The sequence below is a fragment of the Pleurodeles waltl genome, chromosome 12 (genome assembly GCF_031143425.1).
Source record: "Pleurodeles waltl isolate 20211129_DDA chromosome 12, aPleWal1.hap1.20221129, whole genome shotgun sequence".
Classification (NCBI taxonomy): domain Eukaryota; kingdom Metazoa; phylum Chordata; class Amphibia; order Caudata; family Salamandridae; genus Pleurodeles; species Pleurodeles waltl.
Window position 1 is genome coordinate 3,536,353 of NC_090451.1, and position 27,767 is coordinate 3,564,119.

General features: G+C 41.8%; 4 non-coding genes across 4 annotated transcripts; all 4 read left to right on the plus strand.

The window, feature by feature from the left end:
- The first annotated feature begins 4,306 nt into the window (after positions 1–4,306).
- Positions 4,307–4,388, plus strand: TRNAS-GCU (transfer RNA serine (anticodon GCU)). Its single transcript has one exon. It is a non-coding gene; the product is annotated as a tRNA-Ser (tRNA).
- Positions 4,389–4,893: 505 nt separating this feature from the next.
- On the plus strand, positions 4,894–4,975 carry TRNAL-AAG (transfer RNA leucine (anticodon AAG)). The gene has a single exon. It is a non-coding gene; the product is annotated as a tRNA-Leu (tRNA).
- Positions 4,976–17,334: 12,359 nt separating this feature from the next.
- Positions 17,335–17,416, plus strand: TRNAS-GCU (transfer RNA serine (anticodon GCU)). The gene has a single exon. It is a non-coding gene; the product is annotated as a tRNA-Ser (tRNA).
- A 505-nt stretch (positions 17,417–17,921) lies between these two features.
- On the plus strand, positions 17,922–18,003 carry TRNAL-AAG (transfer RNA leucine (anticodon AAG)). Its single transcript has one exon. It is a non-coding gene; the product is annotated as a tRNA-Leu (tRNA).
- Positions 18,004–27,767: the final 9,764 nt, after the last annotated feature.

A 27,767-nucleotide genomic window follows, 5' to 3' on the forward strand; every position in this document is an offset into this window, starting at 1 on the left:
AATGGGGAAGAAGAATAAATAAGGAAAGACATATATTATATGCAGACAGTTATTATACTTTGCTTTTCACCTGTAACTCGCTCAACTGTCGGTGAATGCTGCGTTACCCTGCATAGCCAGGTCACCACAGCGGGTGTCCACAGTGTTTGGCCAAGTTACTATAGTTGTGAGCTTGTAGATGTGAGGTAGCGTGGCTGAGCAGGCTAAACTGGCTATATTTAGGCTCCAGTCTCTCTGGAGCCGTGGGCTTGAATCCCAACACTTTAAGTTTACTTGAACCAAATACTTTTGCAAAAAAGGTTCATGTAATAAATATTCATTAGGGTCGTGGTTGTGAGTATGACACTAATGGATAAAAGTGGGACTAACAATGCTACAATTCCTGAGACTACCACTGCACTAACAGCCTGGGAGAGGTTTGAGCTGGATACAAGATACTTCCATGAGGGAACTAACTCGAAAGGGGAACTATCCACTGATGTTTTCTATCGCTTGCTGAGTGAGTATGTTGACACAATGGATGCAAAAGATTGTTTTGTGTGTACACAGATTCCTGTTTCGGTACAAGAGGGGGTTACCTATCATAGACTGTCATTAACATATGGGATACGTTGTAGTCTGTTACTAACAAGATTCTATAACCAGGAAGAGATTCAATACTTTTACTCAAATCATGATCTTGTGTTTTCTAATGTGCCTATCATAGAGGATGTGAGTGGGGTAGCTAAGTACTATAGCATAAAGTTAGATAAAGGATTCTTTCAGGCGACATTAACAATTAGTACATCTTATGCACACCACAATAATTTGACATGTTTGCTTACACCTGTAGAGAAAAGCTTTTTAGATCACACGGAAGAGAGAAGAAGGGCATTGAAGGGTAAACTAGAGAAAGGATTACAGCAACGGGCCTTTGCTAATAGTGACGGTTATAGTGCAATTAGAGAACAAGGGAAGTTAGCTTTAGACGCACTACATGTAGGAAAGCTTTGCATATCCAAGACCAAATCATACTATGACAATGTGTTTGTGGGAATGAGTGAATGTAAGCGTGTGTTTTTGTTTCAGAGTAAATGGACGTTCATGTTAAATGGACAGGATCCAGCAATCCCCGGGATTTATTATATATGTGGACTTAATGCTTATTACCGTATTCCAAAGGGATAGTATGGGACATGTTATTTGGGGATAGTTTTCCCATTGATATATCAACTTGACGATTTGAAAAGGTTACCAAAATTGTCTGAATTACATCGTACTAGACATAAGAAAGAGACTGCTGCTGGTGTAGTAGGAGACATATTTGGGACGATAATTTCTTCAGTGGGAGTTATTATGAACTCCATAAAGAATAAAAAGTTGTTTACTTTTGAGGATAACATGCTGACAAACTTTTCAGGGGCTATACTCCTGATGGATACTGAACTTGCTGCGGAGGGGGCTATGACTCTTCAAAACAGGCTTGCTTTAGACATTCTTTTAGTGAAAAATGGCAGAGTTTGTAGATTGCTCAATGGGTGTAATTGTTGCGCTTACATACCAGATAATAGTAATGAGATTAGAAGTATGCTTACTAACTTGACTAGGGATAGTACGGACTTGAAGGATTTGAAAGAACCAGGTGTTTGGAAAAAGGTTGGGAAAGGATTTGCTTCAGTGGGAAATTGGATTAGTAACATTTGGCATGGGACATTGTCTAAAATAATACAGGGGATATTGATTGTTATAGATTGCTTATTTGGATAATGGGTGGCATGTAAAATTAGTAAAAGAATAAAATTGAAGATGGCGAAAAATAATAGGAGGAGGGAAGAAAAATAAAGGGAAAAATTATTCAGGGCAAGATCAAAGGGGAAACCAAGAAGGGAAGAGATTGATATGAGGGAATTTTAGTATGTAAAATTAGTAGGGAAAATTTGTGTGATGACAAGAGTCATCAGAGGAGGGATTGCTGGAGTGTGTCTTTTAAAATTAATATTAACATGAAAAGCTTACAATATATTGTGTAATGAAGCTGCATAAAAAATGTGTTAACGTAGAAATAATGCACACCTTTGAAATGTGCCCACGGGGAGTGGCTCCAATGTATACGAAGACTAATGAAAGTTATTAATGCTGAATTAATTATGTACTAATGTTTTTAATTTGTATTAACATATCAAAATTGGAGTTATGTATTAGGAGTTTGTTTATTAAGCAGTAGGCCTTAGTTTAGCGAAGGTCTGTGCCTAGCTGCCTGGTCTCATATTAAACTGTCTTTTTCTAACGTGCAATGTGCTATTTTCCTGAAGGACATGAAACTGTACTTTCCCAGAAGCTAGAGATATGTGTAGCTGTAGTAAATTCTTTCTCATGGGACCCTACTTGCTCAAGGAGACATTCTTGCTGAATGCAACAGTGTTATTTGTAACAGGTGCAAGGCTGCCTGGAGTAGGAGAAAACAATGGAATTACTGACTGTAGCGTAAAATGTAACTTTTCTTACCTGACATTCCAACCGATGAAAACGTCAATAACATGGGCCAATCAATGACATGAGAACTGTGGTTTGTGTAAAACTCTGGTGAAGATTATTGGACAGAGATGACGATGCACCAATGATTATCCATTGAGGAATTAGGAGTAAATTAGACAGTTTTGATTTAACCACATAACCCGAGGAGAAATCAGGCATTTATTGGACATTCCACTCCAAGCCATTCTTTGCCATTCTACTGAGCCATTTAGGCCATTTCGTTTGAGACTTTGCCGTTTGTTCGCCCTGTTACTCTAAACCACCCTTTACTTATTCCTTACCTGATACTTACTTCTCCTCTATATGAGGGAAGTTCTTGTTCCTTAGCTATGCCATACTGATACTTTGCCGTGTCCTTTCTTTGCTGATGATGCAAACGACTGATGTCCCGAGGATGAAGATTGACGCTGTTTGCTGATCCGTTGGATGGGTAACTATCTGATGAAAATTGTAATTGTCTGTTTGCCTTTTCTTTCTAGGTACCAACTGCTCTTTGATAGAGGCCATAGTTAGATGTTTTCCAAATTTGTTTTGCTAAATTGTTTTGCATGAAGCCCAACATGCTGATGCTAATACGAGGTTATTTAAGGTGTTCACTAAAATCTGACGCAAATAGACAAATGACTGAGTTCTTGCTTTGTTGAACCATGCACTACTGAGACTTTGCTAAGTTCCTTCTTAATAATTATGTGTTAATACTGAGTGAATATTCTCTATGCATTGATTAATTGCGTTTCTAATTGCAAATCTGAAGAGTTACTAATGAGATGAATTGCTGATGAGATTAACAGAAATGACTTTAGATTGTAACCAGTAGGGAAATAAATATCCTAACACTTAACTAAATTGGTGTGGTTATTCATGACTGAAAGATCATGGTGTGTTCACTTTATTGACTCTCATTAAAGGTTATTGATTAGCATGCTGATTAGTTATTGCGATTGTTGTTGAGATATTGATCTATTGATTTGTGATGCCAAAAGACATCTCGTACTGGAAAGTCCACGAACATGGTCTAAAAGGTTCATCGACCTAGGCGTCTCTCCTTGTAAGTTTACTTATCAAGGCTCTGACGCGCCTTCACTTATAAAAAGTAATCTGATCGCTTGCTGCGGAGTCATCGTCAACAAAAACTACCAAAATATTACTTCAATGTATTGTAATTACGACTGCCTCAGTTTTATGCATTATGTGAGTAGTCGAACAGCAATTTATTTAGCGCAAAAATATTTCTTGTTGATGCACGTACGTTTTTAAACTGAAGTGTCATAGCTGTAGCGGCAATACTCCCAATTTAGGAGGTTTTATAAACTAAGTTTTACTTTCTCCTACTTAAAACTTTTTGCAGAACAATGCACATTAAATGGGAAGGCAGTTTTCCTTAATTGTGTACTATTTGCTGCCTAATGTTGACATGTAAGCACCCCACCAATGACTGACACCTAGAGACTCGAAAGCGCCGTACCAGTACAATATTTGTATGATATTGCACTTTAAATCCACGTACAACTGAATTAAAGCAATCTTAGCTCATTTGAGGGTAGTGTGATAGTACATCACATATGGATAGAACACGTTTGGAAAGTGTAATTTTCATAATTACATTACATTTAACATATAAATTCAAGCTGAAGTAGGGATGGACAATAAGGTCATATAGAGCAAAGCTGAAGACAACAAGTTACCATAACAATCTGTAAATATATGCTCTTTATTATGTTTGGACAACTATCACCTAATAGAACACATTTTGGCTACCATTTTTTTTACTCCTGAAATATAGTGTCTTGAAGACGAGGTGGCTGAGTGGTTAAGGCGATGGACTGCTAATCCATTGTGCTCTGCACACGTGGGTTCGAATCCCATCCTCGTCGGTTTATTGTTCCGTCTTTAGGTTTTAGTATGTGGTAGGGCTGGGTTAACCCTATTTTATGTGAAAGTTAAATTACATATCCCATGGTATTTCCGGCAGTACAACGGCTCAGTTTGGAAACCCCGCTCAGTTGAGTACTGTGCTTAGGCATTACTGTAAACAGCGCCAGCCGGGTTCTGCTCATGAATCACAAAATCTTTCCTGAGGCGGAGGGTTGGTAAGTTGAGGGACGTAGATAGTTTGATTCCTTATCCTTAAAGAAAGAGAAGCAGCGCGTGTGGGACGCCAAAGTAAGTGTTGTCTTCCTACGGACTCTCAGGACTGGCGCTCCCTGACACCTCCCATGGCCCGGGGCCAATCCTGACCTACTGAATGTATCACGTGCCTGCTGCTGTTGGCGTTGACTTTCCTAGGATCACTTCACAGGCTATACACCCTTATTCTCCAACTCCCCTATTCAACAGAACATCTCACTTCAGAAAGCTTACAGAAACAGGTTTGCACAGGGTAGTGTGGCCGAGCGGTCTAAGGCGCTGGATTAAGGCTCCAGTCTCTTTGGAGGCGTGGCTTCGAATCCCACCGCTGCCAGTATTTTTCAACTCACAAACGTATTTTGTCTGCATCAGTGTCTCACTCTCTGCCTTCTGCACCTACGATCCACATAGTGAGGGGTGAGACTATGTAAAGTGGTGACGTATATATATAAGGGTAGCCAGACAGTGGGACCGAGCCTTCATATTTTAAAAAACCACAACCTAAGGTGACAAGAATTGTATCGGTAAACGAACCAGCTGTCTTGAAGTCTAACTATAGAGGCGACGAGAGGGGTCACTGTGATGCTGAAAGTTCAGTGAGTGTAAACAGTAGAACGCTTTGTGATACGTTTCCTTGCAGTGATGACAGCTCGCGTTTCTAAAGCAGAGAGCAAACATACAATGGGGAAGAAGAATAAATAAGGAAAGACATATATTATATGCAGACAGTTATTATACTTTGCTTTTCACCTGTAACTCGCTCAACTGTCGGTGAATGCTGCGTTACCCTGCATAGCCAGGTCACCACAGCAGGTGTCCACAGTGTTTGGCCAAGTTACTATAGTTGTGAGCTTGTAGATGTGAGGTAGCGTGGCTTAGCAGGCTAGACTGGCTAGATTTAGGCTCCAGTCTCTCTGGAGCCGTGGGCTTGAATCCCAACACTTTAAGTTTACTTGAACCAAATACTTTTGCAAAAAAGGTTCATGTAATAAATATTCATTAGGGTCGTGGTTGTGAGTATGACACTAATGGATAAAAGTGGGTCTAACAATGCTACAATTCCTGAGACTACCACTGCACTAACAGCCTGGGAGAGGTTTGAGCTGGATACAAGATACTTGCATGAGGGAACTAACTCGAAAGGGGAACTATCCACTGATGTTTTCTATCGCTTGCTGAGTGAGTATGTTGACACAATGGATGCGAAAGATTGTTTTGTGTGTACACAGATTCCTGTTTCGGTACAAGAGGGGGTTACCTATCATAGACTGTCATTAACATATGGGATACGTTGTAGTCTGTTACTAACAAGATTCTATAACCAGGAAGAGATTCAATATTTTTACTCAAATCATGATCTTGTGTTTTCTAATGTGCCTATCATAGAGGATGTGAGTGGGGTAGCTAAGTACTATAGCATAAAGTTAGTTAAAGGATTCTTTCAGGCGACATTAACAATTAGTACATCTTATGCACACCACAATAATTTGACATGTTTGCTTACACCTGTAGAGAAAAGCTTTCTAGATCACACGGAAGAGAGAAGAAGGGCATTGAAGGGTAAACTAGAGAAAGGATTACAGCAACGGGCCTTTGCTAGTAGTGACGGTTTGTGAGAAAACAGGGCTGATTGCAGAGGCCCCCTAACTTTTTGCCCCCATTTTCCACTTTTTGCTGGTGTTTTCCTGACTCTGATGGTGCCCTGGGTACTGCTAACCAGTCCCAGGGCCTGTGCTCTGTGTAAAATGGATATGCAAATTAGGCTAATTATAATTGGCTTAGTTAACCTACCTATAAGTCCCTAGTATATGGTAGGGCATGTAGGTTTAGGGACCACAGCATAGGTGGTGCACACCTAGGTGCATTGCTGAGGTGCCCAGTGTCATTTTAAAGGCAGGCCTGCCTTGCTGGCTGCTTTTAAATTAAAGTTATATGCAAATTCGACTTTGGAATTAAAAGTAGTTCCAAAGTCTTAAACTACCTTATTTTTACATATAAGTCACCCCTAAGGTGTGCCCTATGTGCCCCTAGGGCTGGGTGCCATGTAACTATAAGCAGGGACTTTATAAAAATAGATTTATAAACCCTGGTGAGGTAAAAACAGCCAAATTCGTTTTTCCCTCATTGAAGTAAATGGCCTTCATAGGCTAGAATGGGGAGACTTTATTTTAAATTTTAAAGTCTCCTTAAATGTTGCATACCAAGAATTTGGTATCAAATTAATTGTTGTAATAAATCCCACTACTTCCAGTTGTTGGATTTAATATAACTTGTTCAGGTAAAAAGTTTTAGACTTTACCTAAAAAGTTGCCAATTTCAGCCCTGCATTGTTTTTGCTGCTGTGCTCTGATTGGCCAGCCTGCAGCAGCTTAGCCAAAGCTGCCTTAATGAGGTGTGAAGTGGCCTGGCTTCACACAAAGGAATGTGCTTGGGGGAGAGAATCTCCCCTCAGCAGATGGTGAGGCAGGAAGGTGGAGGGCTGCCAAACTGGTCTTCAAAGGCAGAGAAGGACATTTGCAGCACCCAACAACACCCCCACATCCTGCAACCCCAGACAACTAGGTGCCCCCTTGATTAGATTAGGAGAGGGCAGGAGAGGGGTGTGTTTATGATTTTTAGCCACACCAGTGGGTGGGCTCAGCCAGATGTAACCTCCAAAAATCAGATTCATCCATGTTGGATTTTTAGAGAATGTTGCCTTCTGGGATGGATTTTTGCCACACTTCCCAGGAAGTGGTCATCACAGGGGGACGACCCTGTACCTGATTGGAGAACCAGGACCCCCCTGCTTTTCACCCAGGAGCAAGGATAAAACTGGCAGACCTGCACCCACACCTCAGATCCCCACCAGATTTCAACAAGAAAAGAACTAAAGGAGAAGAAGGACTGCCCTGCTGGACCCCTGGCCTGCACCTGGAACCTGCACTCAGAAGGACTGCACCAGCTGCACACTTGGGCTTCACCACAAGAAGGACTTTGCCTGGCTTCAACTGGTTCAAGGAGGGACTCCCTGTTTGCTACAGGTGAAAAATTGCTATCCAGCGTCCCCTGCATCACCTCCTGAAGAAAGTGACCAGCTGACCACTGTCCAGTGGCCAAAAAGGAGTTTGCACCAGGTGCATTCTGGGAGTTGAAGTCTGCACCCCCCAAGGACCATCTCAGAACTTCTGGACCCTTGGGGTGAGCTGTGGACCCCAAAAGAACCTTAAAAGAACATCTGGGTGAAGCCCCAGAAGTTTCGAGAAGATTTGAGAATTTTTGTAAAAAAGCTCCAGAGAGGGACCGACCCGCCGCGGAAATTCTAGCCGGCTTGCCTCAACCGCGACCCGGCCTAACTTCGTGGTTCGTCCCGGTAAAGAAATCCTCCGAAAAAGAGACTAAGTCCGAAGGTAAAAAGTTGACCGGGACCTCCCAGCCATCGTATCCGAGAAGGGCTCCAGGGACGTCGGATCAAGATCCAGGTTTACCCCGGTTGAAGGATTTTCACCTCGAAAAAACGACTAAGTCCGAAGGTAAAAATCTCCACCGAGGAAACCCACATCGCGTATCCGGACAAGGGCTCCAGGAGGTCGGATTCAACTGGCAGGTTCGTCCCGCTGAAGAAAATCTTCAAAATAAAGACTAAGTCAGAAGGTAACTTTTTATCCGAGGCCTCCCGCGACTTGTAGCCTAGCAGGGCTCCATCGCGGTCGGCCTGAAACTTTGACTTTGCCCCGGTCGAGGTGCAACCAGATGACCCGATTGGCGCTTTTTGTTTCTAAGCGCTAGAAAAATAATAATTCTTTAAAAATTCATATCTCCGGTTCCCCTTAACCAATTTTATTCGTTTTTGTGTCATTTTAAAGATAAAAATATAAACTATTTTTATAAATTGGTTTTGGATTTTTAAACTGTTTCCTGTGTTTTATTTAAATACTGTTTTGTGATATTTGAATGCTTTACACACTGTCTCCTAAGTTAAGCCTTGACGCTCGTTGCCAAGCTACCAAGGGTTGAGCTGGGGTTAATTTACTGAGACCTAACTGTACCTAGGTGGAGGTTAGTGGCTTGTTGCTAGGTGTAGGTACCTACCTGCCCTTTCCAATAACCCATTTTCCAACATTTTTGGTGGCAGCGGTGGGATTCTGTACTTGTGTTCAGTATCACGTTACAGTTTTGAGTAAAACAAATTAAAAATCCTTTAAATTGTCTTAGTGCAAAAAAAAACTTTTTTTAATTTTTAATTTTTATTTTTTTAATTAATTTGGATTAATTTCAATCATTGAATTTTTGTAATTTTTCTAAATTCTTGTTTCCAATTTTTGCAAAAAGTTTTTGTTGACACAAAACTAGGGAACCATGGAGCTTGATCTGGCTAGCCTACCCACACTGACAGTAGTTCAGCTTAGGGGGTTGTGTACTGAAAGATGGTTGCCTGCAACCACAGACCTCAGGAAGCAAATCCTGATCAAATCCCTGACAGCATGGGCTGAGGCCCAAGAGCTAGGCACAGAGGAAGCTCCAGAGGAGGAAGAAAAAGGGGAGGATGCTAACTCTAACCTCTCAGGGGAGGGAAGGCATCTGAGCCCAAAGGAGGATGAGGAAGAACGGTCCTCAGTAAATACAGTCACTAGGGGCAGACCCAAAGCTAGTGGTGGGAAGAGGGTCCTTTCAGGAGGAGAGAACCCATCCATCAGGGAAAGAGAGCTGGAGGCCCAGCTAGCATACATAGCTTTGGAAGCAGAGAAGCTGGCCCTAGAAAAGCAAAGAAAGAGAAAAGAGATGGTGGCAGCGACAGAGAAGTTGAGGTGTCCATGGGTGGGGGAGTTTGCCCCAGATTACCCAAGGGGGTGGTTCCTGCCTATGTAGAGGGGGATGACATAGATAAGTGGCTGGGGGCCTTTGAGAGGGCCCTCCAGATGAGGAGAGTCAAGCCTCAGTACTGGGGTTCACTTCTTTGGGAGTTAGTTCCCAACTCTGGGAGGGATAGGCTCCTAACCATGAGTGGGGAGGATGTAGACTCATACCCCAGTATGAAGAGTTGCTTGACTAAAAAGTTTGGTCTGACCCCAGAGCAGTATAGGCTCAAGTTTAGGGACACCCAAAAGACAAGCACCCAGTCCTGGGTGGACTTTGTAGTCACCTCACTTAAGGCACTAGAGGGCTGGATTATTGGTAACAAAGTAAATACTTATGAGGGGTTATACAATCTGATCATGAGAGAGCACATCTTGACCAATTGTACCCAAGAAAGGTTACGCCAGCATCTAGTGGACTCTAAGCAGACCAACCCTAGAGAGCTAGGGGAGGCAGCTGATGAGTGGTTGAGAACCAGGGTGGTTGTCAAGTCCCAGGGGGGAGACTCCAAGAAGGGGGAGGCAGGTCCCCAAAAACCTAAGGAGGGAGGTGGTAAGCCCACCACAGAGACTTCCTCTGTTCCCCAGAACCCGAAAAAGGAGGAGAGTAAATCCCACTCCCACTCTGACAAGCAGAGACAGGGAGACCCAGGGTTAAAAAAGCTCTTGGACAGTAGGGCTTGCTTTGACTGTCAGCAGACAGGTCACTTCAGAGGAGATGCAGCCTGTCCAAAGAAGGTGGTTAGCATTGGGCTGTCCAGTGTAGCCATGGAGGAGGACTCCTCAAATGATGAAGTCCTCCTAGCATTGAGCTGGGAGACAGTACCAGATGGTAAGCTGGTGATCCCTGAGGGTGGGAGTAGGCACTTCCACCACATTCAAGTGAATGGGATCCCTACCACTGGCCTTAGAGACACCTGTGCCAGTCACACTATAGTGAGTGACCGGTTAGTGACCTCAGACATGTATGTCCCAGGAGAGACAAGGAAAGTCAGGATAGCCACAGGGGAGGTCACCTCCAAACCTGTAGCCATAGTGCCCCTGGAGAGGGAGGGTATCCTTGACTGGATTAGGGTGATAGTCAGTGCTGACCTCCCCCAGAGTGTATCCTGGGCAATGACCTCCCAGAGGTGAGTCTGGTCCCAGATGGGGTGGTCGCCCAGGGCGCCCCCCAAACCAAAGTCCTGGGGAGTCAGTCCCTACAGTTAGGAGACAGGGGTCCCCAAGAAAAGGAAAGAAGAAAAGGAAGGGTAGGCCACTCTTAAAGAGAGTTCCAGGGAGCCAAAGGCCTTCTGCCCCAGTAGGGGGGGAGCCCAGAGTTGGCACTGGTGAGGCCTCCCCTGACCCCAAGGAAGTCCTGAGTAGTCAGGCAGCTGTCCAGATGCAGGGTGTTGCCCCTGCACTGACAGAAGGGAGAGTGGAAGGAGGGTGTCTGCCACAGGAGGTGGTAGCCCCCCACTCTAGACAGCAAGAGTGGTGCCAGGACCCCAAAGTTGCCCTTAAAGCAGCTCAGCCACCTGTCAGTGGAGAGCTTAGGGTGTGGTTCTGGGTACTGACAGCTGTCAGTAGCCTCTGCTGGGTGCTAGCCTTCCTGGCAGCACTGTACTTGGCCTGGGAGGCAGACCCCAGGGCCAATAGCAAAGTAGGCCCCCTGACCCTATTGGTCATCGTGGGGTTGCTTAAGTGTTGGGTGACCTCTTTGGGTAAGCTAGGTGTTGCCCTAGCAAAGTTTGGAGTAGGGGAGGTGGGCACCTCACTACCCAAGTTGGCAGAGAGAGAGGAGGAAGACCCCCCTAGAGGGAAGTTTCAGTTTGAGATGGGTTCTTTCACTGTTGGGATGGCTTCACTACCCAGAGGGAGTGACCATGACAGGAGGATGTAAGGCAGAGTAGGCCCTGCAAAGGGACAGCCAGTTTTCTTCACTGTCTTCCTCGCCTAACAAGCCAGGAAGACTCTCCCAGGGTTGGGCTGAGTCTCCTGGGTGTGTGGGCTGGGGGGGGGGCTGTGTGAGAAAACAGGGCTGATTGCAGAGGCCCCCTAACTTTTTGCCCCCATTTTCCACTTTTTGCTGGTGTTTTCCTGACTCTGATGGTGCCCTGGGTACTGCTAACCAGTCCCAGGGCCTGTGCTCTGTGTAAAATGGATATGCAAATTAGGCTAATTATAATTGGCTAAGTTAACCTACCTATAAGTCCCTAGTATATGGTAGGGCATGTAGGTTTAGGGACCACAGCATAGGTGGTGCACACCTAGGTGCATTGCTGAGGTGCCCAGTGTCATTTTAAAGGCAGGCCTGCCTTGCTGGCTGCTTTTAAATTAAAGTTATATGCAAATTCGACTTTGGAATTAAAAGTAGTTCCAAAGTCTTAAACTACCTTATTTTTACATATAAGTCACCCCTAAGGTGTGCCCTATGTGCCCCTAGGGCTGGGTGCCATGTAACTATAAGCAGGGACTTTATAAAAATAGATTTATAAACCCTGGTGAGGTAAAAACAGCCAAATTCGTTTTTCCCTCATTGAAGTAAATGGCCTTCATAGGCTAGAATGGGGAGACTTTATTTTAAATTTTAAAGTCTCCTTAAATGTTGCATACCAAGAATTTGGTATCAAATTAATTGTTGTAATAAATCCCACAACTTCCAGTTGTTGGATTTAATATAACTTGTTCAGGTAAAAAGTTTTAGACTTTACCTAAAAAGTTGCCAATTTCAGCCCTGCATTGTTTTTGCTGCTGTGCTCTGATTGGCCAGCCTGCGGCAGCTTAGCCAAAGCTGCCTTAATGAGGTGTGAAGTGGCCTGGCTTCACACAAAGGAATGTGCTTGGGGGAGAGAATCTCCCCTCAGCAGCTGGTGAGGCAGGAAGGGGGAGGGCTGCCAAACTGGTCTTCAAAGGCAGAGAAGGACATTTGGAGCACCCAGCAACACCCCCACATCCTGCAACCCCAGACAACTAGGTGCCCCCTTGATTAGATTAGGAGAGGGCAGGAGAGGGGTGTGTTTATGATTTTTAGCCACACCAGTAGGTAGGCTCAGCCAGATGTAACCTCCAAAAATCAGATTCATCCATGTTGGATTTTTAGAGAATGTTGCCTTCTGGGATGGATTTTTGCCACACTTCCCAGGAAGTGGTCATCACAGGGGGACGACCCTGTACCTGATTGGAGAACCAGGACCCCCCTGCTTTTCACCCAGGAGCAAGGATAAAACTGGCAGACCTGCACCCACACCTCAGATCCCCACCAGATTTCAACAAGAAAAGAACTAAAGGAGAAGAAGGACTGCCCTGCTGGACCCCTGGCCTGCACCTGGAACCTGCACTCAAAAGGACTGCACCAGCTGCACACTTGGGCTTCACCACAAGAAAGACTTTGCCTGGCTTCAACTGGTTCAAGGAGGGACTCCCTGTTTGCTACAGGTGAAAAATTGCTATCCAGAGTCCCCTGCACCAACTCCTAAAGAAAATGACCAGCTGACCACTGTCCAGTGGCCAAAAAGGAGTTTGCGCCAGGTGCATTCTGGGAGTTGAAGTCCGCACCCCCCAAGGACCATCTCAGAACTTCTGGACCCTTGGGGTGAGCTGTGGACCCCAAAAGAACCTTAAAAGAACATCTGGGTGAAGCCCCAGAAGTTTGGAGAAGATTTGAGAATTTTTGTAAAAAAGCTCCAGAGAGGGACCAACCCGCCGCGGAAATTCTAGCCGGCTTGCCTCAACCGCGACCCGGCCTGACTTCGTGGTTCGTCCCGGTAAAGAAAAACCTCTGAAAAAGAGACTAAGTCCGAAGGTAAAAAGTTGACCGGGACCTCCCAGCCATCGTATCCGAGAAGGGCTCCAGGGACGTCGGATCAAGATCCAGGTTTACCCCGGTCGAATGATTTTCACCTCGAAAAAACGACTAAGTCCGAAGGTAAAAATCTCCACCGAGGAAACCCACATCGCGTATCCGGACAAGGGCTCCAGGAGGTCGGATTCAACTGGCAGGTTCGTCCCGCTGAAGAAAATCTTCAAAATAAAGACTAAGTCAGAAGGTAACTTTTTAACCGACTCCTCCCGCGACTTGTAGCCGAGCAGGGCTCCATCGCGGTCGGCCTGAAACTTTGACTTTGCCCCGGTCGAGGTACAACCAGATGACCCGATTGGCGCTTTTTGTTTCTAAGCGCTAGAAAAATAATAATTCTTTAAAAATTCATATCTCCGGTTCCCCTTTACCAATTTTATTCGTTTTTGTGTCATTTTAAAGATAAAAATATAAACTATTTTAATAAATTGGTTTTGGATTTTTAAACTGTTTCCTGTGTTTTATTTAAATACTGTTTTGTGATATTTGAATGCTTTACACACTGTATCCTAAGTTAAGCCTTGAAACTCGTTGCCAAGCTACCAAGGGTTGAGCTGGGGTTAATTTACTGAGACCTAACTGTACCTAGGTGGAGGTTAGTGGCTTGTTGCTAGGTGTAGGTACCTACCTGTCCTTACCAATAACCCATTTTCCAACACGGTTATAGTGCAATTAGAGAACAAGGGAAGTTAGCTTTAGACGCACTACATGTAGGAAAGCTTTGCATATCCAAGACCAAATCATACTATGACAATGTGTTTGTGGGAATAAGTGAATGTAAGCGTGTGTTTTTGTTTCAGAGTAAATGGACGTTCATGTTAAATGGACAGGATCCAGCAATCCCCGGGATTTATTATATATGTGGACTTAATGCTTATTACCGTCTTCCAAAGGGATGGTATGGGACATGTTATTTGGGGATAGTTTTCCCAAAGATATATCAACTTGACGATTTGAAAAGGTTACCAAAATTGTCTGAATTACATTGTACTAGACAAAAGAGAGAGACTGCTGCTGGTGTAGTAGGAGACATATTTGGGAAGATAATTTCTTCAGTGGGAGTTATTTTGAACTCCATAAAGATTCGAAAGTTGTCTACTATTGAGGATAACATGGTGACAAACTTCTCAGGGGCTATACTTCTGATGGATACTGAACTTGCTGTGGAGGGGGCTATGACTCTTCAAAACAGGCTTGCTTTAGACATTCTTTTAGCGAAAAATGGCAGAGTTTGTAGATTGCTCAATGGGTGTCATTGTTGCGCTTACATACCAGATAATAGTAATGAGATTAGAAGTATGCTTACTAACTTGATTAGGGATAGTACGGACTTGAAGGATTTGAAAGAACCTGGTGTTTGGAAAAAGGTTGGGAAAGGATTTGCTTCAGTGGGAAATTGCATTAGTAACATTTGGCATGGGATATTGTCTAAAATAATACAGGGGATATTGATTGTTATATATTGCTTATTTGGATCATGGGTGGCATGTAAAATTAGTAAAAGAATAAAATTGAAGATGGCGAAAAATAATAGGAGGAGGGAAGAAAAACAAAAGGGAAAAATTATTGAGGGCAAGATCAAAGGGGAAACCAAGAAGGGAAGAGATTGATATGAGGGAATTTTAGTATGTAAAATTAGTGGGGAAGATTTGTGTGATGACAAGAGTCATCAGAGGAGGGATTGCTGGAGTGTGTCTTTTAAAATTAATATTAACATGAAAAGCTTACAATATATTGTGTAATGAAGCTAGAAATAATGCACACGTTTGAAATGTGCCCAGGGGGAGTGGCTACCAATGTATACGAAGACTAATGAAAGTTATTAATGATGAATTCATTATGTACTAATGTTTTTAATTTGTATTAACATATCAAAATTGGAGTTATGTATTTGGAGTTTGTTCATTAAGCAGTAGGCCTTAGTTTAGCGAAGGTCTGTGCCTAGCTGCCTGGTCTCATATTAAACTGTCTTTTTCTAACGTGCAATGTGCTATTTTCCTGAACGACATGAAACTGTACTTTCCCAGAAGCTAGAGATGTGTGTAGCTGTAGTAAATTCTTTCTCATGGGACCCTACTTGCTCAAGGAGACATTCTTGCTGAATGCAACAGTGTAATTTGTAACAGGTGCAAGGCTGCCTGGAGTAGGAGAAAACAATGGAACTACTGACTGTAGCGTAAAATGTAACTTTTCTTACCTGACATTCCAACGGATGAAAACGTCAATAACATGGGCCAATCAACGACATGAGAACTGTGGTTTGTGTAAAACTCTGGTGAAGATTATTGGACAGAGATGACGATGCACCAATGATTATCCATTGAGGAATTAGGAGTAAATTAGACAGTTTTGATTTAACCACATGACCCGAGGAGAAATCAGGCATTTATTGGAGATTCCACTACAAGCCATTCTTTGCCATTCTACTGAGCCATTTAGGCCATTTCGTTTGAGACTTTGCAGTTTGTTCGCCCTGTTACTCTAAACCACCCTTTACTTATTCCTTACCTGATACTTACTTCTCCTCTATATGAGGGAAGTTCTTTTTCCTTAGCTATGCCATACTGATACTTTGCCCTGTCCTTTCTTTGCTGATGATGCAAACGACTGATGTCCTGAGGACAAAGACTGACGCTGTTTGCTGATCCGTTGGATGGGTAACTATCTGATGAAAATTGTAATTGTCTGTTTGCCTTTTCTTTCTAGGTACCAACTGCTCTTTGATAGAGGCCATAGTTAGATGTTTTCCAAATTTGTGTTTGCTAAATTGTTTTGCATGAAGCCCAACATGCTGATGCTAATACAAGGTTATTTAAGGTGTTCACTAAAATCTGACGCAAATAGACAAATGACTGAGTTCTTGTTTTGTTGAAACATGCACTACTGAGACTCTGCTATGTTGCTTCTTAATAATTATGTGTTAATACTGAGTGAATATTCTCTATGCATTGATTAATTGCGTTTCTAATTGCAAATCTGAAGAGTTACTAATGAGATGAATTGCTGATGAGATTAACAGAAATGACTTTAGATTGTAACCAGTAGGGAAATAAATATCCTAACACTTAACTAAATTGGTGTGGTTATTCATGACTGAAAGATCATGGTGTGTTCACTTTATTGACTCTCATTAAAGGTTATTGATTAGCATGCTGATTAGTTATTGCGATTGTTGTTGAGATATTGATCTATTGATTTGTGATGCCAAAAGACATCCCGTACTGGGAAGTTCCCGAACCTGGTCTAAAAGGTTCATCGACCTAGGCGTGTCTCCTTGTAAGTTTACTTATCAAGGCGCTGACGCGCCTTCACTAATAAAAAGTAATCTGATCGCTTGCTGCGGAGTCATCGTCAACAAAAACTATCAAAATATTACTTCAATGTATTGTAATTACGACTGCCTCAGTTTTATGCATTCCGCGAGTAGTCGGACAGCAATTTATTTAGCGCAAAAATATTTCTTGTCGATGCACGTACGTTTTTAAACTGAAGTGTCATAGCTGTAGCGGCAATACTCCCAGTTTAGGCGGTTTTATAAACTAAGTTTTACTTTCTCCTACTTAAAACTTTTTGCAGAACAATGCACATTAAATGGGAAGGCAGTTTTCCTTAATTGTGTACTATTTTCTGCCTAATGTTGACATGTAAGCACCCCACCAATGACTGACACCTAGAGACTCGAAAGCGCCATACCAGTACAATATTTGTATGATATTGCACTTTAAATCCACGTACAACGGAATTAAAGCAATCTAAGCTCATTTGAGGGTACTGTGATAGTACATCACATATGGATAGAACACATTTGGAAAGTGTAATTTTCATGATTACATTACATTTAACATATAAATTCAAGCTGATATAGGGTTGGACAACAAGGTCGTATAGAGCAAAGCTGAAGACAACAAGTTACCATAACAATCTGTAAATATATGCTCTTTATTATGTTTGGACAACTATCATCTAATAGAACACATTTTGGCTACCATATTTTGTACTCCTGAAATATTATGTTTTGAAGACGAGGTGGCCGAGTGGTTAAGATGATCGACTGCTAATCTATTGTGCTCTGCACGTGTGGGTTCGAATCCCATCCTCGTCGGTTTATTGTTCCGTCTTAAGTTTTTAGTATGTGGTAGGGCTGGGTTAACCCTATTTTATGTGAAAGTTAAATTACATGTCCCATGGTATTTCCGGCAGTACAACGGCTCAGTTTGGAAACACCGCTCAGTTGAGGACTGTGCTTAGGCATTACTGTAAACAGCGCCAGCCGGGTTCTGCTCATGAATCACAAAATCTTTCCTGAGGCGGAGGGTTGGTAAGTTGAGGGACGTAGATAGTTTGATTCCTTATCCTTAAAGAAAGAGAAGCAGCGCGTGCGGGACCCCAATGTAAGGGTTGTCTTCCTAAGGACTCTCAGGACTGGCGCTCCCTGACACCTCCCATGGCCCGGGGCCAATCCTGACCTACTAAATGTATCACGTGCCTGCTGCTGTTGGCGTTGACTTTCCTACGATCACTTCACAGGCTATACACCCTTATTCTCCAACTCCCCTATACAACAGAACATCTCACTTCAGAAAGCTTACAGAAACAGGTTTGTACAGGGTAGTGTGGCCGAGCGGTCTAAGGTACTGGATTAAGGCTCCAGTCTCTTTGGAGACGTGGGTTCGAATCCCACCGCTGCTAGTATTTTTCAACTCACGAACGTATTTTGTCTGCATCAGTGTCTCACTCTCTGCCTTAGCACCTACGATCCACATAGCGAGAGGTGAGACTATGTAAAGTGGTGGCGGTATGTATATAAGGGTAGCCAGACAGTGGGACCGAGCCTTCTTATTTTAAAAAACCACAACCTAAGGTGACAAGAATTGTATCGGTAAACAAACCAGCTGTCTTGAAGTCTAACTATAGAGGCGACGAGAGGGGTCACTGTGATGCTGAAAGTTCAGTGAGTGTAAACAGTAGAACGCTGTGTGATACGTTTCCTTGCAGTGATGACAGCTCGCGTTTCTAAAGCAGAGAGCAAACCTACAATGGGGAAGAAGAATAAATAAGGAAAGACATATATTATATGCAGACAGTTATTATACTTTGCTTTTTACCTGTAACTCGCTCAACTATCGGTGAATGCTGCGTTACCCTGCATAGCCAGGTCACCACAGCGGGTGTCCACAGTGTTTGGCCAAGTTACCATAGTTGTGAGCTTGTAGATGTGAGGTAGTGTGGCTGAACAGTCTAAAGTGGCTGGATTTAGGCTCCAGTCTCTCTGGAGCCGTGTGCTCGAATCCCAACACTTTAAGATTACTTGAAATAAACACTTTTGCAAAAAAGGTTCATGTAATAAATATTCATTAGGGTTGTGCTTGTGAGGATGACACTAATGGATAAAAGTGGGACTAACAATGCTACAATTCCTGAGACTACCACTGCACTAACAGCCTGGGAGAGGTTTGAGCTGGATACAAGATACTTGCATGAGGGAACTAACTCGAAAGGGGAACTATCCACTGATGTTTTCTATCGCTTGCTAAGTGAGTATGTTGACACAATGGATGCGAAAGATTGTTTTGTGTGTACACAGATTGCTGTTTCAGTACAAGAGGGGGTTACCTATCATAGACTGTCATTAACATATGGGATACGTTGTAGTCTGTTAATAACAAGATTCTATAACCAGGAAGAGATTCAATATTTTTACTCAAATCATGATCTTGTGTTTTGTAATGTGCCTATCATAGAGGATGTGAGTGGGGTAGCTAAGTACTATAGAATAAAGTTAGTTAAAGGATTCTTTCAGGCGACATTAACAATTAGTACATCTTATGCACACCACAATAATTTGACATGTTTGCTTACACCTGTAGGGAAAAGCTTTTTAGATCACACGGAAGAGAGAAGAAGCGCATTGAAGGGTAAACTAGAGAAAGGATTACAGCAACGGGCCTTTGCTAGTAGTGACGGATATAGTGCAATTAGAGAACAAGGGAAGTTAGCTTTAGACGCACTACATGTAGGAAAGCTTTGTACATCCAAGACCAAATCATACTATGACAATGTGTTTGTGGGAATGAGTGAATGTAAGCTTGTGTTTTTGTTTCAGAGTAAATGGACGTTCATGTTAAATGGACAGGATCCAGCAATCCCAGGGATTTATTATATATGTGGACTTCATGCTTATTACCGTCTTCCAAAGGGATGGTATGGGACATGTTATTTGGGGAAAGTTTTCCCAAAGATATATCAACTTGACGATTTGAAAAGGTTACCAAAATTGTCTGAATTACGTCGTACTAGACATAAGAGAGAGACTGCTGCTGGTGTAGTAGGAGACATATTTGGGACGATAATTTCTTCAGTGGGAGTTATTTTGAACTCCATAAAGATTCGAAAGTTGTCTACTATTGAGGATAACATGCTGACAAACTTTTCAGGGGCTATACTCCTGATGGATACTGAACTTGCTGCAGAGGGGGCTATGACTCTTCAAAACAGGCTTGCTTTAGACATTCTTTTAGCGAAAAATGGCAGAGTTTGTAGATTGCTCAATGGGTGTCATTGTTGCGCTTACATACCAGATAATAGTAATGAGATTAGAAGTATGCTTACTAACTTGACTAGGGATAGTACGGACTTGAAGGATTTGAAAGAACCAGGTGTTTGGAAAAAGGTTGGGAAAGGATTTGCTTCAGTGGGAAATTGGATTAGTAACATTTGACATGGGATATTGTCTAAAATAATACAGGGGATATTGATTGTTATAGATTGCTTATTTGGATCATGGGTGGCATCTAAAATTAGTAAAAGAATAAAATTGAAAATGGCGAAAAATAATAGGAGGATGGAAGAAAAACAAAGGGAAAAATTATTCATGGCAAGATCAAAGGGGAAACCAAGAGGGGAAGAGATTGATATGAGGGAATTTTAGTATTTAAAATTAGTGGGGAAGATTTGTGTGATGACAAGAGTCATCAGAGGAGGGATTGCTGGAGTGTGTCTTTTAAAATTAATATTAACATGAAAAGCTTACAATATATTGTGTAATGAAGCTGCATAAAAAATGTGTTAACGTAGAAATAATGCACACGTTTGAAATGTGCCCACGGGGAGTGGCTACCAATGTATATGAAGACTAATGAAAGTTATTAATGCTGAATTAATTATGTACTAATGTTTTTAATTTGTATTAACATATCAAAATTGGAGTTATGTATTAGGAGTTTGTTCATTAAGCAATAGGCCTTAGTTTAGCAAAGGTCTGTGCCTAGCTGCCTGGTCTCATACTAAACTGTCTTTTTCTAACGTGCAATGTGCTATTTTCCTGAAGGACATGAAACTGTACTTTCCCAGAAGCTAGAGATGTGTGTAGCTGTAGTAAATTCTTTCTCATGGGACCCTACTTGCTCAAGGAGACATTCTTGCTGAATGCAACAGTGTAATTTGTAACAGGTGCAAGGCTGCCTGGAGTAGGAGAAAACAATCGAACTACTGACTGTAGCGTAAAATCTAACTTTTCTTACCTGACATTGCAACCGATGAAAACGTCAATAACATGGGCCAATCAACGACATGAGAACTGTGGTTTGTGTAAAACTCTGGTGAAGATTATTGGACAGAGATGACGATGCACCAATGATTATCCATTGAGGAATTAGGAGTAAATTAGACAGTTTTGATTTAACCACATGACCCGAGGAGAAATCAGGCATTTATTGGAGATTCCACTCCAAGCCATTCTTTGCCATTCTACTGAGCCATTTAGGCCATTTCGTTTGAGACTTTGCCGTTTGTTCGCCCTGTTACTCTAAACCACCCTTTACTTATTCCTTACCTGATACTTACTTCTCCTCTATATGAGGGAAGTTCTTTTTCCTTAGCTATGCCATACTGATACTTTGCCCTGTCCTTTCTTTGCTGATGATGCAAACGACTGATGTCCCGAGGACGAAGACTGACGCTGTTTGCTGATCCGTTGGATGGGTAACTATCTGATGAAAATTGGAATTGTCTGTTTGCCTTTTCTTTCTAGGTACCAACTGCTCTTTGATAGAGGCCATAGTTAGATGTTTTCCAAATTTGTGTTTGCTAAATTGTTTTGCATGAAGCCCAACATGCTGATGCTAATACAAGGTTATTTAAGGTGTTCACTAAAATCTGACGCAAATAGACAAATGACTGAGTTCTTGTTTTGTTGAAACATGCACTACTGAGACTCTGCTAAGTTGCTTCTTAATAATTATGTGTTAATACTGAGTGAATATTCTCTATGCATTGATTAATTGCGTTTCTAATTACAAATCTGAAGAGTTACTAATGAGATGAATTGCTGATGAGATTAACAGAAATGACTTTAGATTGTAACCAGTAGGGAAATAAATATCCTAACACTTAACTAAATTGGTGTGGTTATTCATGACTGAAAGATCATGGTGTGTTCACTTTATTGACTCTCATTAAAGGTTATTGATTAGCATGCTGATTAGTTATTGCGATTGTTGTTGAGATATTGATCTATTGATTTGTGATGCCAAAAGACATCTCGTACTGGGAAGTCCCCGAACCTGGTCTAAAAGGTTCATCGACCTAGGCGTGTCTCCTTGTAAGTTTACTTATCAAGGCGCTGACGCGCCTTCACTAATGAAAAGTAATCTGATCGCTTGCTGCGGAGTCATCGTCAACAAAAACTATCAAAATATTACTTCAATGTATTGTAATTACGACTGCCTCAGTTTTATGCATTCCGCGAGTAGTCGGACAGCAATTTATTTAGCGCAAAAATATTTCTTGTTGATGCACGTACGTTTTTAAACTGAAGTGTCATAGCTGTAACGGCAATACTCCCAGTTTAGGCGGTTTTATAAACTAAGTTTTACTTTCTCCTACTTAAAACTTTTTGCAGAACAATGCACATTAAATGGGAAGGCAGTTTTCCTTAATTGTGTACTATTTTCTGCCTAATGTTGACATGTAAGCACCCCACCAATGACTGACACCTAGAGACTCGAAAGCGCCATACCAGTACAATATTTGTATGATATTGCACTTTAAATCCATGTACAACTGAATTAAAGCAATCTAAGCTCATTTGAGGGTACTGTGATAGTACATCACATATGGATAGAACACGTTTGGAAAGTGTAATTTTCATGATTACATTACATTTAACATATAAATTCAAGCTGATATAGGGTTGGACAACAAGGTCGTATAGAGCAAAGCTGAAGACAACAAGTTACCATAACAATCTGTAAATATATGCTCTTTATTATGTTTGGACAACTATCACCTAATAGAACACATTTTGGCTACCATATTTTGTACTCCTGAAATATGATGTTTTGAAGACGAGGTGGCCGAGTGGTTAAGATGATCGACTGCTAATCCATTGAGCTCTGCATGCGTGGGTTTGAATCCCATCCTCGTTGGTTTATTGTTCCGTCTTTAGTTTTTAGTATGTGGTAGGGCTGGGTTAACCCTATTTTATGTGAAAGTTAAATTACATGTCCCATGGTATTTCCGGCAGTACAACGGCTCAGTTTGGAAACACCGCTCAGTTGAGGACTGTGCTTAGGCATTACTGTAAACAGCGCCAGCCGGGTTCTGCTCATGAATCACAAAATCTTTCCTGAGTCGGAGGGTTGGTAAGTTGAGGGACGTAGTTAGTTTGATTCCTTATCCTTAAAGAAAGAGAAGCAGCGCGTGCGGGACCCCAATGTAAGGGTTGTCTTCCTACGGACTCTCAGGACTGGCGCTCCCTGACACCTCCCATGGCCCGGGGCCAATCCTGACCTACTAAATGTATCACGTGCCTGCTGCTGTTGGTGTTGACTTTCCTAGGATCACTTCACAGGCTATACACCCTTATTCTCCAACTCCCCTATACAACAGAACATCTCACTTCAGAAAGCTTACAGAAACAGGTTTGCACAGGGTAGTGTGGCCAAGCGGTCTAAGATACTGGATTAAGGCTCCAGTCTCTTTGGAGACGTGGGTTTGAATCCCACCGCTGCTAGTATTTTTCAACTCACGAACGTATTTTGTCTGCATCAGTGTCTCACTCTCTGCCTTAGCACCTACGATCCACATAGCGAGAGGTGAGACTATGTAAAGTGGTGGCGGTATGTATATAAGGGTAGCCAGACAGTGGGACCGAGCCTTCTTATTTTAAAAAACCACAACCTAAGGTGACAAGAATTTTATCGGTAAACAAACCAGCTGTCTTGAAGTCTAACTATAGAGGCGACGAGAGGGGTCACTGTGATGCTGAAAGTTCAGTGAGTGTAAACAGTAGAACGCTGTGTGATACGTTTCCTTGCAGTGATGACAGCTCGCGTTTCTAAAGCAGAGAGCAAACCTACAATGGGGAAGAAGAATAAATAAGGAAAGACATATATTATATGCAGACAGTTATTATACTTTGCTTTTTACCTGTAACTCGCTCAACTATCGGTGAATGCTGCGTTACCCTGCATAGCCAGGTCACCACAGCGGGTGTCCACAGTGTTTGGCCAAGTTACCATAGTTGTGAGCTTGTAGATGTGAGGTAGTGTGGCTGAACAGTCTAAAGTGGCTGGATTTAGGCTCCAGTCTGTCTGGAGCCGTGTGCTCGAATCCCAACACTTTAAGATTACTTGAAATAAACACTTTTGCAAAAAAGGTTCATGTAATAAATATTCATTAGGGTTGTGCTTGTGAGGATGACACTAATGGATAAAAGTGGGACTAACAATGCTACAATTCCTGAGACTACCACTGCACTAACAGCCTGGGAGAGGTTTGAGCTGGATACAAGATACTTGCATGAGGGAACTAACTCGAAAGAGGAACTATCCACTGATGTTTTCTATCGCTTGCTAAGTGAGTATGTTGACACAATGGATGCGAAAGATTGTTTTGTGTGTACACAGATTCCTGTTTCAGTACAAGAAGGGGTTACCTATCATAGACTGTCATTAACATATGGGATACGTTGTAGTCTGTTACTAACAAGATTCTATAACCAGGAAGAGATTCAATATTTTTACTCAAATCATGATCTTGTGTTTTGTAATGTGCCTATCATAGAGGATGTGAGTGGGGTAGCTAAGTACTATAGAATAAAGTTAGTTAAAGGATTCTTTCAGGCGACATTAACAATTAGTACATCTTATGCACACCACAATAATTTGACATGTTTGCTTACACCTGTAGAGAAAAGCTTTTTAGATCACACGGAAGAGAGAAGAAGGGCATTGAAGGGTAAACTAGAGAAAGGATTACAGCAACGGGCCTTTGCTAGTAGTGACCGTTATAGTGCAATTAGAGAACAAGGGAAGTTAGGTTTAGACGCACTACATGTAGGAAAGCTTTGCATATCCAAGACCAAATCATACTATGACAATGTGTTTGTGGGAATGAGTGAATGTAAGCGTGTGTTTTTGTTTCAGAGTAAATGGACGTTCATGTTAAATGGACAGGATCCAGCAATCCCCGGGATTTATTATATATGTGGACTTAATGCTTATTACCGTCTTCCAAAGGGATGGTATGGGACATGTAATTTGGGGATAGTTTTCCCAAAGATATATCAACTTGATGATTTGAAAAGGTTACCAAAATTGTCTTAATTACATCGTACTAGACATAAGAGAGAGACTGCTGCTGGTGTAGTAGGAGACATATTTGGGACGATAATTTCTTCAGTGGGAGTTATTTTGAACTCCATAAAGATTCGAAAGTTGTCTACTATTGAGGATAACATGCTGACAAACTTTTCAGGGGCTATACTCCTGATGGATACTGAACTTGCTGCGGAGGGGGCTATGACTCTTCAAAACAGGCTTGCTTTAGACATTCTTTTAGCGAAACATGGCAGAGTTTGTAGATTGCTCAATGGGTGTCATTGTTGCGCTTACATACCAGATAATAGTAATGAGATTAGAAGTATGCTTACTAACTTGACTAGGGATAGTACGGACTTGAAGGATTTGAAAGAACCAGGAGTTTGGAAAAAGGTTGGAAAGGATTTGCTTCAGTGGGAAATTGGATTAGTAGCATTTGGCATGGGATATTGTCTAAAATAATACAGGGGATAGTATGTAAAATTAGTGGGGAAGATTTGTGTGATGACAAGAGTCATCAGAGGAGGGATTGCTGGAGTGTGTCTTTTAAAATTAATATTAACATGAAAAGCTTACAATATATTGTGTAATTAAGCTACATAAAAAATGTTTTAACGTAGAAATAATGCACACGTTTGAAATGTGCCCACGAGGAGTGGCTACCAATGTATATGAAGACTAATGAAAGTTATTAATGCTGAATTAATTATGTACTAATGTTTTTAATTTGTATTAAAATATCAAAATTGGAGTTATGTATTAGGAGTTTGTTCATTAACCATTAGGCATTAGTTTAGCGAAGGTCTGTGCCTAGCTGCCTGGTCTCATACTAAACTGTCTTTTTCTAACGTGCAATGTGCTATTTTCCTGAAGGACATGAAACTGTAATTCCCAGAAGCTAGAGATGTGTGTAGCTGTAGTAAATTCTTTCTCATGGGACCCTACTTGCTCAAGGAGACATTCTTGCTGAATGCAACAGTGTAATTTGTAACAGGTGCAAGGCTGCCTGGAGTAGGAGAAAACAATGGAACTACTGACTGTAGCGTAAAATGTACCTTTTCTTACCTGACATTCCAACCGATGAAAACATCAATAACATGGGCCAATCAACGACATGAGAACTGTGGTTTGTGTAAAACTCTGGTGAAGATTATTGGACAGAGATGACGATGCACCAATGATTATCCATTGAGGAATTAGGAGTAAATTAGACAGTTTTGATTTAACCACATGACCCGAGGAGAAATCAGGCATTTATTGGAGATTCCACTCCAAGCCATTCTTTGCCATTCTACTGAGCCATTTAGGCCATTTCGTCTGAGACTTTGCAGTTTATTCGCCCTGTTTCTCTAAACCACCCTTTACTTATTCCTTATCTGATACTTACTTCTCCTCTATATGAGGGAAGTTCTTGTTCCTTAGCTATGCCATACTGATACTTTGCCCTGTCCTTTCTTTGCTGATGATGCAAACGACTGATGTCCCGAGGACGAAGACTGACGCTGTTTGCTGATCCGTTGGATGGGTAACTATCTGATGAAAATTGTAATTGTCTGTTTGCCTTTTCTTACTAGGTACCAACTGCTCTTTGATAGAGGCCATAGTTAGATGTTTTCCAAATATATGTTTGCTAAATTGTTTTGCATGAAGCCCAACATGCTGATGATAATACGAGGTTATTTAAGGTGTTCACTAAAATCTGACGCAAATAGACAAATCACTGAGTTCTTGTTTTGTTGAAACATGCACTACTGAGACTTTGCTAAGTTGCTTCTTAATGTTTATGTGTTAATACTGAGTGAATATTCTCTATGCATTGATTAATTGCGTTTCTAATTGCAAATCTGAAGAGTTACTAATGAGATGAATTGCTGATGAGATTAACATAAATGACTTTAGATTGTAACCAGTAGGGAAATAAATATCCTAACACTTAACTAAATTGGTGTGGTTATTCATGACTGAAAGATCATGGTGTGTTCACTTAACTGACTCTCATTAAAGGTTATTGATTAGCATGCTGAGTAGTTATTGCGATTGTTGTTGAGATATTGATCTATTGATTTGTGATGCCAAAAGACATCTTGTACTGGGAAGTCCCCGAACCTGTTCTAAAAGGTTCATCGACCTAGGCGTGTCTCCTTGTAAGTTTACTTATCAAGGCTCTGACGCCCCTTCACTAATAAAAAGTAATCTGATCGCTTGTTGCGGAGTCATCGTCAACAAAAACTATCAAAATATTACTTCAATGTATTGTAATTACGACTGCCTCAGTTTTATGCATTCCGTGAGTAGTCGGACAGCAATTTATTTAGCGCAAAAATATTTCTTGTTGATGCACGTACGTTTTCAAACTGAAGTGTCATAGCTGTAGCGGCAATACTCCCAGTTTAGGCGGTTTTATAAACTAAGTTTTACTTTCTCCTGCTGTGAGAAAACAGGGCTGATTGCAGAGGCCCCCTAACTTTTTGCCCCCATTTTCCCCTTCTTGCTGGTGTTTTCCTAACTCTGATGGTGCCCTGGGTACTGCTAACCAGTCCCAGGGCCTGTGCTCTGTGTAAAATGGATATGCAAATTAGGCTAATTATAATTGGCTAAGTTAACCTACCTATAAGACCCTAGTATATGGTAGGGCATGTAGGTTTAGGGACCACAGCATAGGTGGTGCACACCTAGGTGCACTGCTGAGGTGCCCAGTGTCATTTTAAAAGCAAGCCTGCCTTGCTGGCTGCTTTTAAATTAAAGTTATATGCAAATTTGACTTTGGAATTAAAGGTACTTCAAAGTCTTAAACTACCTTATTTTTACATATAAGTCACCCCTAAGATGTGCCCTATGTGCCCCTAGGGCTGG